At 41.4% G+C, this 13,103-nt stretch overlaps 1 protein-coding gene across 4 annotated transcripts in view; it reads right to left on the bottom strand.

Annotated features, from left to right (window-relative positions):
- si:dkey-82f1.1 (DENN domain-containing protein 2A) overlaps positions 1–13,103 on the bottom strand; it is a 46,362-nt gene that overhangs the window by 29,858 nt on the left and 3,401 nt on the right. Inside the window, exons 2-4 of one of the 4 annotated variants that reach the window (XM_067590319.1) lie at positions 11,210–11,362; positions 9,865–9,942; positions 8,902–9,105 (exon numbers count right to left, since the gene is read on the bottom strand). The exons of 2 other annotated variants lie outside the window; for them this stretch is intronic. The gene's annotated coding sequence lies outside the window, so the exon portion shown is untranslated. The remainder of the gene's footprint in view (positions 1–8,901; positions 9,106–9,864; positions 9,943–11,209; positions 11,363–13,103) is intronic. One more of the 4 variants, XM_067590318.1, reaches the window with a different exon arrangement.

The raw sequence follows: 13,103 nt of genomic DNA, 5'->3' as shown, positions 1-13,103 counted from the left end.
ATAACTGTAAAAATTTATGAAAGATTTATGAAGCCTTTTAAGTGGACAGAGGTTCTGGACTAACATAGTGGAAAATTGGATAATTAATGTATTATTCTTTCTCAACACTAGTTTTTAACTGTTGCCAGAACTACAAAGAGGCCTTAAATGACTCAGTGCAGATAAAAGAAGTCTCTCTAACAGAGATAAAGACAAGATCATCCCAGTGAGTAGAGAAAAAGACATGGAGGAGGATGAATCTATCTTGGAGGCAGAGCAAACAAATCTCTCTCTATCACCCCATCTGGGAAAGGGTGTCATGTTACGTCTCTGCAGAGGTGGAGCGTCTGTCCTTCAGCTCCCTCCCACAGACATGTCAACCCCTCCTCTCCACTGTTAGAAAGCTCCCATCAGCAGAGATCCTGACTCATCCTCGGTCTGCTCCCAATTATCCCGCTGGCTCCACAAACTATAGGGGCCCATGCCAACAAATCCCAGGGCCCGCTTTTACACAGTTCTCACTATGGCCTACTTAACCCCATCCAAGACTGCCTCTGTCAAATCAGAAAAATCCACGTTTTGTACAACTGCAGCTAAAACACAACTCCGAAGGATTCTGTGTTTCTACAGGCCTCAGTATGCTTCAAACATAAGTGCTGATAGGATTGTCTAACAGCATCTGAAAACCCATTTCTAACAGGGACAATTTTATTTAACTATTTGGAGACTGTCAAACCAGCAATCATGCCCACTTTACAAGTTTGAACTTCTCTCTCAAGATATCTTTTTTCATTCTTCACAAAACTACCTTTTTTTTTTTTACCTTACTTTTCACTTGTACAACTGAGTGCAACCACTTGAATGCCTTTGAGGAGAGACTTGAACAATTAATCATGTCTTATTCCTCTCTTTCATGGCAGTCTTTTTGCCTTTGAGAGTGACCATTAGGAACAAGTATAAACACTTTTTGCCTTTAGATGTGGTTTAGTGACACGTCATACAAACTAGTCTGTTTTAAACATATTGAGAAATTAGAATCCTTAAGATTTTCATGAAAACAAACCCCATTTTTGATACTATTTAAGGCATTTTTTCAGCAATAGCCATTCAATGTATTACATTCTGGAAATACCTGTCTATGACAGAGTCCACCATTCCCACACTGGATCCAAATTGCCTACCCACGCACAAGTGATTCACAGGAAGGGTTGATTGCAGATAATTCAATGTTACTGTTTTTAATTTTATATTGTTGACATCAGCGTCACTGTTTACTCACTGCTCATAACACTGTACAATATAAGGAGCTGTATTAAGTTATTGCTAATGCAAAATTCCGCACTGCTGCTAGTTCACACTGACAGCAAAACAATGCAAAACACTGCATGGTTTTTATTATGAAGCAGCCACAGGGAACATAATGTATTTGTCACAGAGGGTGTTAGTCAAAAATGCATCTACAAAACAACAGTCATTTTCAGCATTTTTTGACGGCGGATAAGTTTTAAGTTCTTGCAATATGAACAATATGAGTTTGTTTGGCTGCACTGTACACAGATACACCAGTTGTACCAGCTCGTATTTCTGACAAAGTAGCTGCTCAGCGAGTGTTTTCTGTAGTATCAAGCCGCAAATGCTGTTACAACCAGTAACCATAAATATCACATCAACCAGGACTCTGAAGAACTTTTAATTTGAGCTAACGCTTGATATAAGATAGAGTACTTGTTCTTATCCAATTTAGCCTCATTTGTGAAAAAAACATAATATATATTTACATATTTTGAGATTTACTTCTTTTTGCAGAAGTTCATTAATATCATTTTTATACATTACGTTTATTGTGTTTTTGACTTATTTCTGAGCCACGTCAAAGATAAACTTCCATCTCTTTGTAATGGACAGTTTTTCTGAATCATCCGCTATCCCTTTAAATTTTTCAGCATTCAGTTCCTTTCCTTCCAAAGACAAATTAGTGTACACCATGGGCTCATCCGGCAGTAAGAAACAAGACCTTGGTGTAGATGCACCTGCGGTTGGAGCACTGTGGTTGCAGCAAGCATAAATCTTCACTGACAGAGTAAGTAAGGCCATTGACAGGAAACCTCGCCAAACAAAAGAGGCCATGGAGCTCTTCCTGGCAATGGGCCTTGCTGTTTGGCAAGCTGTGTTAAAATTCAATGGGTGGGGTCAACAGCCACAGGTAATATGCCAGGTGATAGACAGATACACACACTTTCAGTCGTCTGAAACCGCAGCTATATTTTGTTTCACCGTGCCCTTAAACACAGGAGACAGGCATGGCATGTTTTACACCTCAGACAATACCCGTCTGCTGTCAACAACACTCAAAGGGCATGAATTTTGCAGACACGTGAAGAAGTGTCATTGAATACACCATCATTCACAGGGAAAAAAAGACGCCCTACAGTGAGCAGTGGTTCCAGCTATCTGATATTACATTGTGCTGACACACAATGTGGGATTTTAGAGCCTAATGGTAAAACCTTTCCTCTCTAAAACAGGCTCAGCAACAGTGAACGCGCAGCAGTGAGAGGACTTACAGATCCTTTCAACAATAACCTGGCTTCAACAGCACACTAACATTATTCTCTGGGCCCCAGATCAAATTTATCCTCCAAGCCACAGTCTCTTAGCTGAGCTGCAATGCCAAGATCCTCTCCTCTCCTTCTCCTTCCTGTTTTTCGCTGCTTTTTGAGGGTTCTGCATGAGAATTCCCACCAGAGCTCCCCCGTCCCATCCCTGCTCCCCTGCATGCCTGTGCAGAAACAGATTTTTATAATTCACCCGCCAATCCCGGGGGAGCTGAACAAGGCGAGAGCTTGGGAAAGTGCTCTTCCGGAGTGTAAACTCCAGAGTCAGAGTCAGAGCCGACTTTTTTGACCTCCACACACCCCGTGACCGACAACTGTGAGCCTGGGCCAAGACCGCCAGTGGACAAAAAAAATGAGTGAAATGGAGAGGGGTGTTTAGCACTGTTGAAGTAAGCCAAACAAAACTGATCTAAAGATGTGCGTTTCCATCGTCATGTCCTCAGGAACCTCAGGACAAATTGTACTCAACACATGGCAAATAAGCTTTGTAGTTTGCATTTTAGGCGGTTATTTTGGACAGAAAGAAATATGATGAGCTTGAAGAACAAGTGAGCAGGTTCAGATTTTTGTTTGTATTAAATTGTAACTCTATTTTATGTCTGATGCTTTTGACTTTTATTTTTAAGCATTAATGTTGAGTGCTAGGTGTTAAGTACTATATAAACTTGGAATGAAAATGAGTCTATCCCCATCCAAACTAGACATTTACAAAGTTGAATAAGACCGATGTAGTACCACCAAGATCAGCAAATACAGCTTGACACCATATTACTGTATAAGAGAGGATGAGATTATTGTAACCCTCATTACACTGGAGACAGACAGAGGGAAAACTACTACTTTCCCGGCTCTAGAACTTAACAGGTGTTTAGATATGATTTGGTATGATCAAAGCTCCTCTGTGTCTGCCCTGCGTCTGCAGTATCTACTCATTAAGTTGTTACACTTGGATGAACCTCTAGACATTGTTTTAATTCTCATTATAGAGTAGATCCCTAATTGACAGGTAAACAACATTCCTCTCATTCTCAGTCATGACTGTGAGAGCTAGAGATACTGTAGAGATAGAGGAGAGGAGAGGAGAACAGAGGAGAGGAGAGGAGAACAGAGGAGAGGAGAGGAGAACAGAGGAGAGGAGAGGAGAGGAGAGGAGAACAGAGGAGAGGAGAGGAGAGGAGAGGAGAAGACTGGAACTACTTAAATGGATTGAAGGTCATTGCTCTTACAGTTTTTCCATCTCAAATATTACACACACACGCTGCACATAACCAAACTAACAAAGCATGCGGTAACCTTTTCCCATTTTGCTTGGAATGCTCTTCATAACATGGCAACCCGAGCCTAAATCAACGAGCTGTACAGCCACATTAGAGTTACACTTTGAACCCAGATGGACACATTCCTTTCCAGACGGCAGCCTTCCCCTCATACAAGCTCTTTGTCCAAGCCAGGGATGGTAAGCAAACGGTAAATGCATGTTCATGTGCAAATACATTATGTCTGTGGGTGTTCAAGTGTGCGTTTGTATCCGTGTGTTTTGGTCCATGTCTGTGCCTGTTTTCCTGTATGCGTTTGTGTGTGTTCTGGAGTGTGTGTGTGTGTGTGTGTGGATTTTTGCCGCTTCCACAGGCTGCCAGTAGGCACAAGCTGCAAAGCCACACCAAGCTGGCAACACTGGGGCAACACTACGGTTTTGGATGGTCTTCACTAGTATCAGTTTGCAGTGATGATTCTCCCAGTCCACATCTAACACCCTGCCATCAAACTGGAGCTGACTGTGCCTTTGCCCCTCAACCCTGCTAGAGATTCATTTTCTCTACTGTAATCTGTGTAAACAAGGCAGCAGGACAGGGACTCAGCCTACCATATGTTGTTAAATGTCCCAATTAGAGGCACAGCAATCATTTTCTCCCCAAGCCATGGTCAGATTTCTTGTAATACATCTCAGACACTTTGGAGAGTGAAACTGCCACACAGAGAGCTTGCTAGCGACAGGCTGTGTGTTTTTGCATGTATGCGTGTGTGTGTGTGTCAAGGTTAAGGGTGTATCCAATGAAAAAACCATGGCCTGCTGCCAACTGTATAAATGCCTCCAGTATCCAGTGTGATGTTATGCATTATCCATGCATGCATGTATGTATGTGTGCGTGTGTGTTGGTTTGACTCTGACAAGGACATGGTTACGGGTGTCTAAGATGGTATGCATTATCCATGCATGTGTGCGAATGTGAGTGTGTTTGTGAGGAGGGGGTTTTGGGGTGTTTTTGATCATGACTAAACCCATGGCCATCCACCAACATCACAGACAATACCCCCACCATATCTTTGAAACAAGAGGAATTCTTTCACCATCACCACAGGACACATTCTTTCTGAATGTATCACCAGGGTAACAACAGCAGCTTGGGGATGGCAGGAGATTGGCCCGGTGGGGTCTTTAAGTTGCAGGCCGTCCTGTTGAGTGCCTGTCAAAAGCCAATTCCTGTAAGAGGAGGGGTGGATGGGCAGTAAGCTCCTAAAGCCCTGCTGTCACTTTTCTGAGCAGAAAAGAATAGAGAAGACAGATGTCACTGGCTGGCATCCCGCATCACTGGCTGCATCCACCAGTAAACACACACACAAACACACACAGACTCCTTTATACACAACCACACCATGTAAGAATGCACAGATGATTCACTGCCAGAGGAAAATGTAATTAAATGAAGTTAAACCATTAAAATCACAAGGCTACCATGTTTTCACATGACTACAGTAATATGCATATTACTGTACATATCCACACATATGATACTTCTTTGCTAGTAAGTGTATGCAAAATGTGTCTGCACGTGCCACAGCTCACTTTGTTTTATTGAAGCCGCAGCATCAATGTGAACCTAAACACTGTTTTCCTGGATGAATTTGGGCTCTAGTGACTCATATTAATCATGAGGACCCATTTCTCCACTTCAACGTGCTTCCAAGAAAAAAATAACTGATTCAGTTTTGAGAGATGACAGACTTGTCACGGTGCTAAACATCTGGCGTTTGAGTTGTCAGGAGTTTTCCTTTTCCCCCCCTTACAAACCATGCATACCAATGAAACATTCCCTTAACCTCCACTGAGTAAATTTAAGACCTTGTGTGCTGTATGTGTTGATATGTCAGGGTGTGTTTATGTCAGTGCTAGAAATCCTGAGTCTCAGAGAGTGAAAAAAATAGACGGGCATTGAGTGAGTACACTCAATAGTGTCAATATTTTGGTGTGGAGTACAGAAACAAAAGATAGAAAATGACTCAGTAAAACAGCGGAAAATAGGCAATTAGCAAAAGTGCCCTCAGAATGACTGGCTATGTTTGTAAGAGTAATATGAGTCACTCAAAGAGGAAGACTGAGGCACTGAGAATGTGAATATTCTGAGTGATGAATACAAGGTCACAAATACCCACTTTTCCACCACAGTGCACATTGTCTTTCACAGCAGTCATGCAGACAGTTAGCCTCTGCTCCTGACTCAATGTAAACAACTGACCCAATCTGACAAACCACTATGAATGTGATAGTAACACTAGTAACAGACACACACACATACACACACACGCAATGGCTCCACACCAGAGCCCTTTTACAAGATCGCAGCCCATTTATTACAATCTTGCTGACTGGCAGACAGACAGTCCCTGTCTCTTTATCTCCAACTCTATAAACCTTCTCTCTGCAGCGCCGGAGAGTCAGACAGTCTCAATTCAATAAACTCTCAACCTTACCCAGTTAAGTAAATACAAGGCCAGGACAGACAGAAACAGGAGACAGAGCTGAGGAATGTTGATTTGTGCTCCATATAACGTCTATAGACCTGCTGAAGTAGTTCATTTAAGCCGATATGAAAATAACACTGAATTTAAGAGGGAGCAGAGAAATGTGTCCCAAAATGAAAGAACACCTCAGCTGCTTATACAATCAAGTCTATTAAATCAAATGTTCCAGTGTTGCTTGTTCCATGGATCTTGTTCTTGGAGTTAACCATTACCCGAAAACAGGCTGAACTGAAAGGCTTGAAGAAACCACTGAGATGGATTATGTTGGCTGATTGATAACCATCTCTTAAGGGTCAGTGCTTATTGGACATAGCCGACATTCCTGTTGCTCTGTGGTACGACATGTAACAGAGCATCCGTTATCTCCCATCAAGAAATATGGTCGATTTACAGCACATACATGTACAGATGCATGGATATTATCATATTCAAACACACTCTGTGGAGGTTCTGACCACTAGTGGCACTGTAGAGCAATTTTCATAAGCACGTCCCTATACTGTTTCAACCTCAGGTTTTACCAACACATCCAAAAGAAGGTGCAGACATAACATGAGCACAGGCGTGACATGCAACATATTTCTGCTGATTGCAGAGGGAGGTAATGCAGATTTGAAACACACATTCTTGCCTTGCCTGGAACCTTCCCTGAAGTTGCTAACTAGGCCTGTAAAATAACTTGCCCAATATGTTGGTAAAGGAAACTGGTATTTACTTCAAAAACCTGCTGTGTCAAATGAAAGGGTCAAGAACAGCTACTGTAAAAGATGTCCATTGGGTTCTCATGTTCCTAGATAGTATCATATAGTACACCAATTAAAGGGTCTTGCAATTTTCACAATATACAAATGTTTTATGAGGTACATAATACACTCAAGATGTTTATTGGTCCTTAAGGGTGCGTTCTGCTGAGAAATGTTAAGCATAAACAAAATTATGTTTGTTTACAATGACAACTCCACACGGTACGTTTAACAGTCGGACTTGTTTGACTGAATGGGAAAAAAGACTGACCACATTTTCCCCATACAGTAAGTTAAATATAAAACAGTAATTTATGAATTAGATAAACATTTTTGATATTACGGCAATGTGTTACAAGTCCTCAGTGCTGCGATGGTTAATCACTTAAGAGTCAAACAGTGGGTCCATGGCTGTAGTGTCTTTTTCATTCATTTATCTGTTGATTGAAATTTGTGTCCATTCAGGTATTATATATGTTGCTGTTTACACAAATTAACCTCTTTGTCTACACAGTCCAAACAAACAGCTGTTGCTGCTGCCAGAAATTCAAAATGCATCACTTCCTGTGCATCAGAGACCTAAAGGCAGTGGGTGGTTAAAAGAGAAAATGTAAAACCTGTCATGAACTGGCTTTCAGTTGAAGGACATACACTTTGTCTTTCATGATAAACTATTGAGATTATCCCTTTAAAATTTCACCTTATTTGTCTGTTAAAAAACTTACATGAGTTGTATGACCACGGTTACCATGTATCCTATTCAAGCCCATCTGCATTCTCAGTAATGCCTGTTCATGAATCTGCAAGCAAAATGTTACTCCTAATCTTAAAAGTTAAAAGTTATTGGAGCCACCTGAAGCTAAACTCTCCTGTCCTCCCTGGGGAGATTTCCACCCTTGCCTGCCTCCACACAACAATACCGGTGCTGGGACTCTGCATGAAGAGGTGCCTTTGTTCACAGCAAAGAATGCTCATCTCACTTATCCTCTCCTCTTTTCTCTCTCTCCCCCTCAACAAGCCGGTTTGGAATGTGATGGTTTTAGCGTGCACTCTGACTGTTATCCAAATGGTCACCGCACCATCTATCTACACTTTTGTTTTCATTTACAGTAACAGGCAGAAGTGAGCTGAAAATCACTAAGAGTATGTGTGTGTGTGTGTGTGTGTGTGTGGGTGCACACGTGTGCACAGATACTTCAGTGAGGTACAGATGAGTCTCTTGTGGGCAGCAGTAATGGACTTGGTGCAGACAGTTTGAGACTCGCTACTTGAGCAACACTCAGGCATACTTTAACTGGAGCCAAAGCAGTCCAGAATGAATTACGGCTCATATAAACAAAAAAAAAAACCCCACATCCTTACATCTAACATCCATATTGCTTTAAACAAGCATAGACGCACATTCTGTACATGTACACACACATGCATGCTCACCCGTTCAAGGTCACACACAGGCATGGACATATAGACAGCAGAGAATATGTGACTGAGCCAAGTAGATGCACATCTATGAATATGGATCCCGAATCAATATAAATGATTTTCAGACTGAGCAGGGAGCTTTGGCTCACTTGATTCATCTCTATTAATGTTTACAAAGAATATGAACTCAATGACCATATGTCCAATATGCTTTAAACAAATCACAACTTTAACTACTTTAACTTAACTGGCTTTGTTTTAGAGACAAAACCAAAAAAAATACAAGAGAAAACCACACAAACTCAGACATTGTCAAACACTCTTTTGATTCTTCACATTACCTTTCTGAGCTGGGTGAGCCCTGATGAAGTGCTCTTGGAGTAGTCTCTCATTTTGCGTAATCTGACCCCGCAGAAGACAGCATCCACTTGCATGGTTCCTTTCCCTCAGAGTAGTTTTTCTTTTTTCCTCTCCCTCTCTCTTTTCCTCAGTTTGCACACCCCTTACCCCTGCCTCCGTCTTCTCTCACTTTGCATAGCCCCTGCCTGCACCTCCCACACGCATACAGAGAGAAAGACACAGAGTACAGCTCCAAGCGCACAAAAAGTTTGAAAAAGGCAGAAAGTCAGGGAAATCCCTCCTCCCGTCCAGCCTCTGGGCTAAAATGTTTACAGCTCTTTCTCCACTCTCAGCTCTAAAACACACACTCACTAACTCTGACTCCTATCTCTCAATGACGGTGGTTGCTTTCTCTCTCTCTCTCTCTCCCCCTCTCAAACTTTTCCCACCCCTCCTTCCCTCATGCCACCCCCTCCCCTCCTCCCTTTCTACCTCCTTCTCCTTCTCTCTCTCTCTCTCTCCTCCCTCTCCATTTTCCATCATCACCCCCCCACCACAACTCCTCCCACCCACCTAAACCCCCCACTGCTGAACTAATCTGCAGCTGGCCGGGCGATTGGAGCCCTAGTTGCCGGGGAAACGAAGTGTCCTGCTCAAAAAAAAAAGGAATGGAGCAGGAAGGGGCAAGCACAACTGAATACATAAATAACAGCCTCCTCTGGGAGCCAATTAAAGAAGCCCAAGGGCCGCTCTTCCTCTCTCAATGAGGGGACAACATGTTCATCTATTTTATCTTTACAAGATTTTGTTTACTGGTTCACACGTGACAGTCAACAGTAACAACAACAACAATTAAAACTAATCAAGAAGCAATAAGTGGTTTGTGCTGAATGATGTGTGTGGTGGGACTTGAGTATTTTCAGACAGAAAATGGTTTGGCAGTATTTGGGTTGATTACAGCTGACCTCTGCTCGATAAGGGAATGCAAACTGGGGGAGTCCACCTCACCATCAGGCACAGAGCTGCAGAATAACTCAATGGTTCTGTGGAAACAGTGGAAAAACAAAGTAGGAGCAGGAAACAAGAATGGACATGCATACTGATGACCAGTGTGATTAATAATTACCCTGTTCAACCCTACAAGCCCTCTTTAAGTCCAACAAACTGATGTTTTACTGACATGGAAACAGTGTTCAGAGTCTGTGATCATTATGTTATAAATGTAGCGATAGGGTATTAAATGATGCACAAGACATTTAGAAATTTCCATCGAATGTAGTGGTAGCTTCAGGGAAGTTAGGGCAAAGAGATACAAACTATTTACTGTATGGGGCTTAGAGATGAAACATTTAGTCTATAAATTGATTAGTCAATCAACAAAAACTTAATCAGCAACTATTTCAATCATTCTTTAAGCGTTTAAGTCATTTTTCATACCAAAATCATCCCCTAGTTCCAGTTTGTCACTTGTGGGGATATGCTTCTTTTTGCTGTATTTTATGATCGTAAACTGAATATCTCTGGATTTTGGACTGTTGGTCATACAAAATAAGCAATTAGAAAATGTCACTATATGTTTTAGTAAATTGTGATTGGCATTTTTCACTATTTCTGGACATGTTTCATACCAATTGAATGACCGATTAATGCCACTTTAACCTAGCTAGGTGTATTATATTGTATAATATGTATTATATTTTAAACCCATAGTTCATGCACAACATACATGTATATACTGTACAATAGGTTTTACAAGCTTTACAAAGTGTTTCTTGTAGGTCAGATGTATTGGATTACACTGATATTATGATATAATAATAATGAGTTATGATATTGTGTGCTGTCCAACAGAGTGGAAAAACATTTAAACTTATTTTAAAGCTCTTGAGTAAATTCAAGGGGAGTACTGGAAACAGTGGGTTTGGATGTTGTACTCACACAATATGTGCACAAGCAGACAGTAAAGATACACATGCACATACATAAGAACTGTACATATAACTAGGAATCTGGGTTGCATTGTGATTTCATTCAACCTTTCAGAAGTGTAATACAATTACTATCTCCGCACAAAAGCATGTGGATGGGCCTCAGCTGCATTCTTACAGTCATATCGCTGAGCAGCTTTCATAAAGTGTCTAACAGCATCACCTCAGCAGAGCGACTATCCTGCTGACCTCTGAGCCCAAACCCTGACCTCGCCTTTGAAATGCAAGAGAGATCTGAAAAGCCTGGCTTGTCCATCAATAGCTGTTGGGGGAAGAGGGTGGGAGGTGGGGGCTAGCAACATCTGTTTGGCGTTTATCCCACCTTATTGTGTTGTTGAGTCCTCTATCAGGCCTACAGCTGGGATCCGGGGAGCGTACAGGGCCCACTGTCCAGGGGACACAACCCGTGACTGGGAACATGGCTGGGACTAATTCTCAGTCCTTGATTGTGGATAGTAGTTTGAGTGCAAGGCCTCTGGTTAAAGCAGAGGAAACAACAATGAAATCAAACCCAGGGTGTGTTTTGTTCCCTGCCTCCTTGTTTCATTTCCTTTCCTTTCCTTTCCTTTATGACCCAGATTCTGCTAGCCAAACCAATACTGCTTGAGTCAACTCATAGGAACTTTGTTCAGGAAAATGCAGAGTATCCCATCAGGAAGTTCTTTTTAAAGCCACTTCCTGCACTGCTCTGCCAAATTACGTAAAACATCAACAACTGATCCACAGGTAGCTACAAAATGTTAGTTGTTTCATGAATTTTCACAACACATACAAAAGGTTGGAAAAACAAATGGTCTATGTGCCCCTATGCCTGCCTCATATTTTTTTGTTGTTTTGGATTGCCATGAAATTTTGTTCATGGTTCCTAGATGATTAATCCTAACGAACTAATAACTGAATACTAACGAGTAATCCCCTGATTTTTTCCTTTAGCGCCATCATGAGACTGGAATGTGGTTTTGAGTGAAATGACTAAACTGTCAAACTGTTAAATGGATTGCCATCAGATTTGGTACACACATTCATGTCTCCCAGAGGATGAATTGTAATAATTTTGGTGATCCTGACTTTTCATTTAGCACCACCATCAGATTAAAATTTAAATTTTTCCAATACGTTGACGTATGACCAAATACCTGCAAAATTAATGACATTCCTACGGAGCCCCCCTGGGGTGACCTGTGTGTGAATCTGTATGCACAGTTTGTAAACTGTGCTCTCAGATTCATAATCCGTGCCCTTGAATTACGAATCCATGCCCATGGATTTGTAAACCCTGCCCTAAAATCTTTAAATATTATAATATAATTATAATATTATTATTTTTTATATTATTTTTAAAATAATTTTTACATTTCTAAATGTAATGTCTTCACTCTGTTTGATGCTTCATACCTGGATAAGCAGTTGCACTGTAGATGTAAGTCTCTCACATTGTCATGACACAAAGTTTGGCTAACGAGTAAGCCTGGGAAGCTAACATTAGCTCCTTCCCTGCTAGCCTCAAACTGAAAGGTTGATTTTGGAGTGAAAAGTACAATAAATACAATGTTACACAATGAAAGCTGTGAAACATCCGAAAGTCATTTGAGTGCATGGATTGCAAATCCAACCACCTTCTCTTTCCCACTCTCTGTCTTTCTCTCTCAAACACACACACACACACATTCACACAAACACACACGCAAGCAGCTTTATTATCAATTTGTGACTGTGGTTTTGGCCAATGAATGTGTTCACCTACGCATTTGTGGCCTTTTTTACCGCCAAAGCTCTTTTTTTTTTGGTCAGAAACACAAAGCCACCACTGATGATATGGCACTGACGATAGAACAGTTAAAAACGGGCAATGCTAAGATTGCACACAAAGTGAGCCAAAAAAAGTAAGGTGTGGGAGAGATTAAGGCAGGTTGTCCATTACAGACTATGTTATCTGCTTGAGTTGTGAGGCATTGTACAAATATGATGTCCATAAAACACCTGAATCAGCATTCATGTTGTGGGCCCACTAGCCCACAGCCTAGTAAGCCCACTCAACAAGCTCCATCAAATCAGCGCTTGGTGTCAGCATTCATGAAGAACAAGAAATCTAAACTCCTGGACGAGTTTGTGGAGTTCTGTTGCTCTAACCTGTGCCCATTCGATGTCATGTTCAGTAAAGGGTTTACTCATGTGGCACAAGGGCTAATAAATATCAGTGCACGTTATGGGGCAGT

This window comes from Thunnus thynnus, chromosome 5 (assembly GCF_963924715.1).
Source record: "Thunnus thynnus chromosome 5, fThuThy2.1, whole genome shotgun sequence".
In the NCBI taxonomy this organism is placed as follows: Eukaryota; Metazoa; Chordata; class Actinopteri; order Scombriformes; family Scombridae; genus Thunnus; species Thunnus thynnus.
Note: the sequence above shows the minus strand (reverse complement) of the source record. Positions and strands in the feature narration are given on the sequence as shown.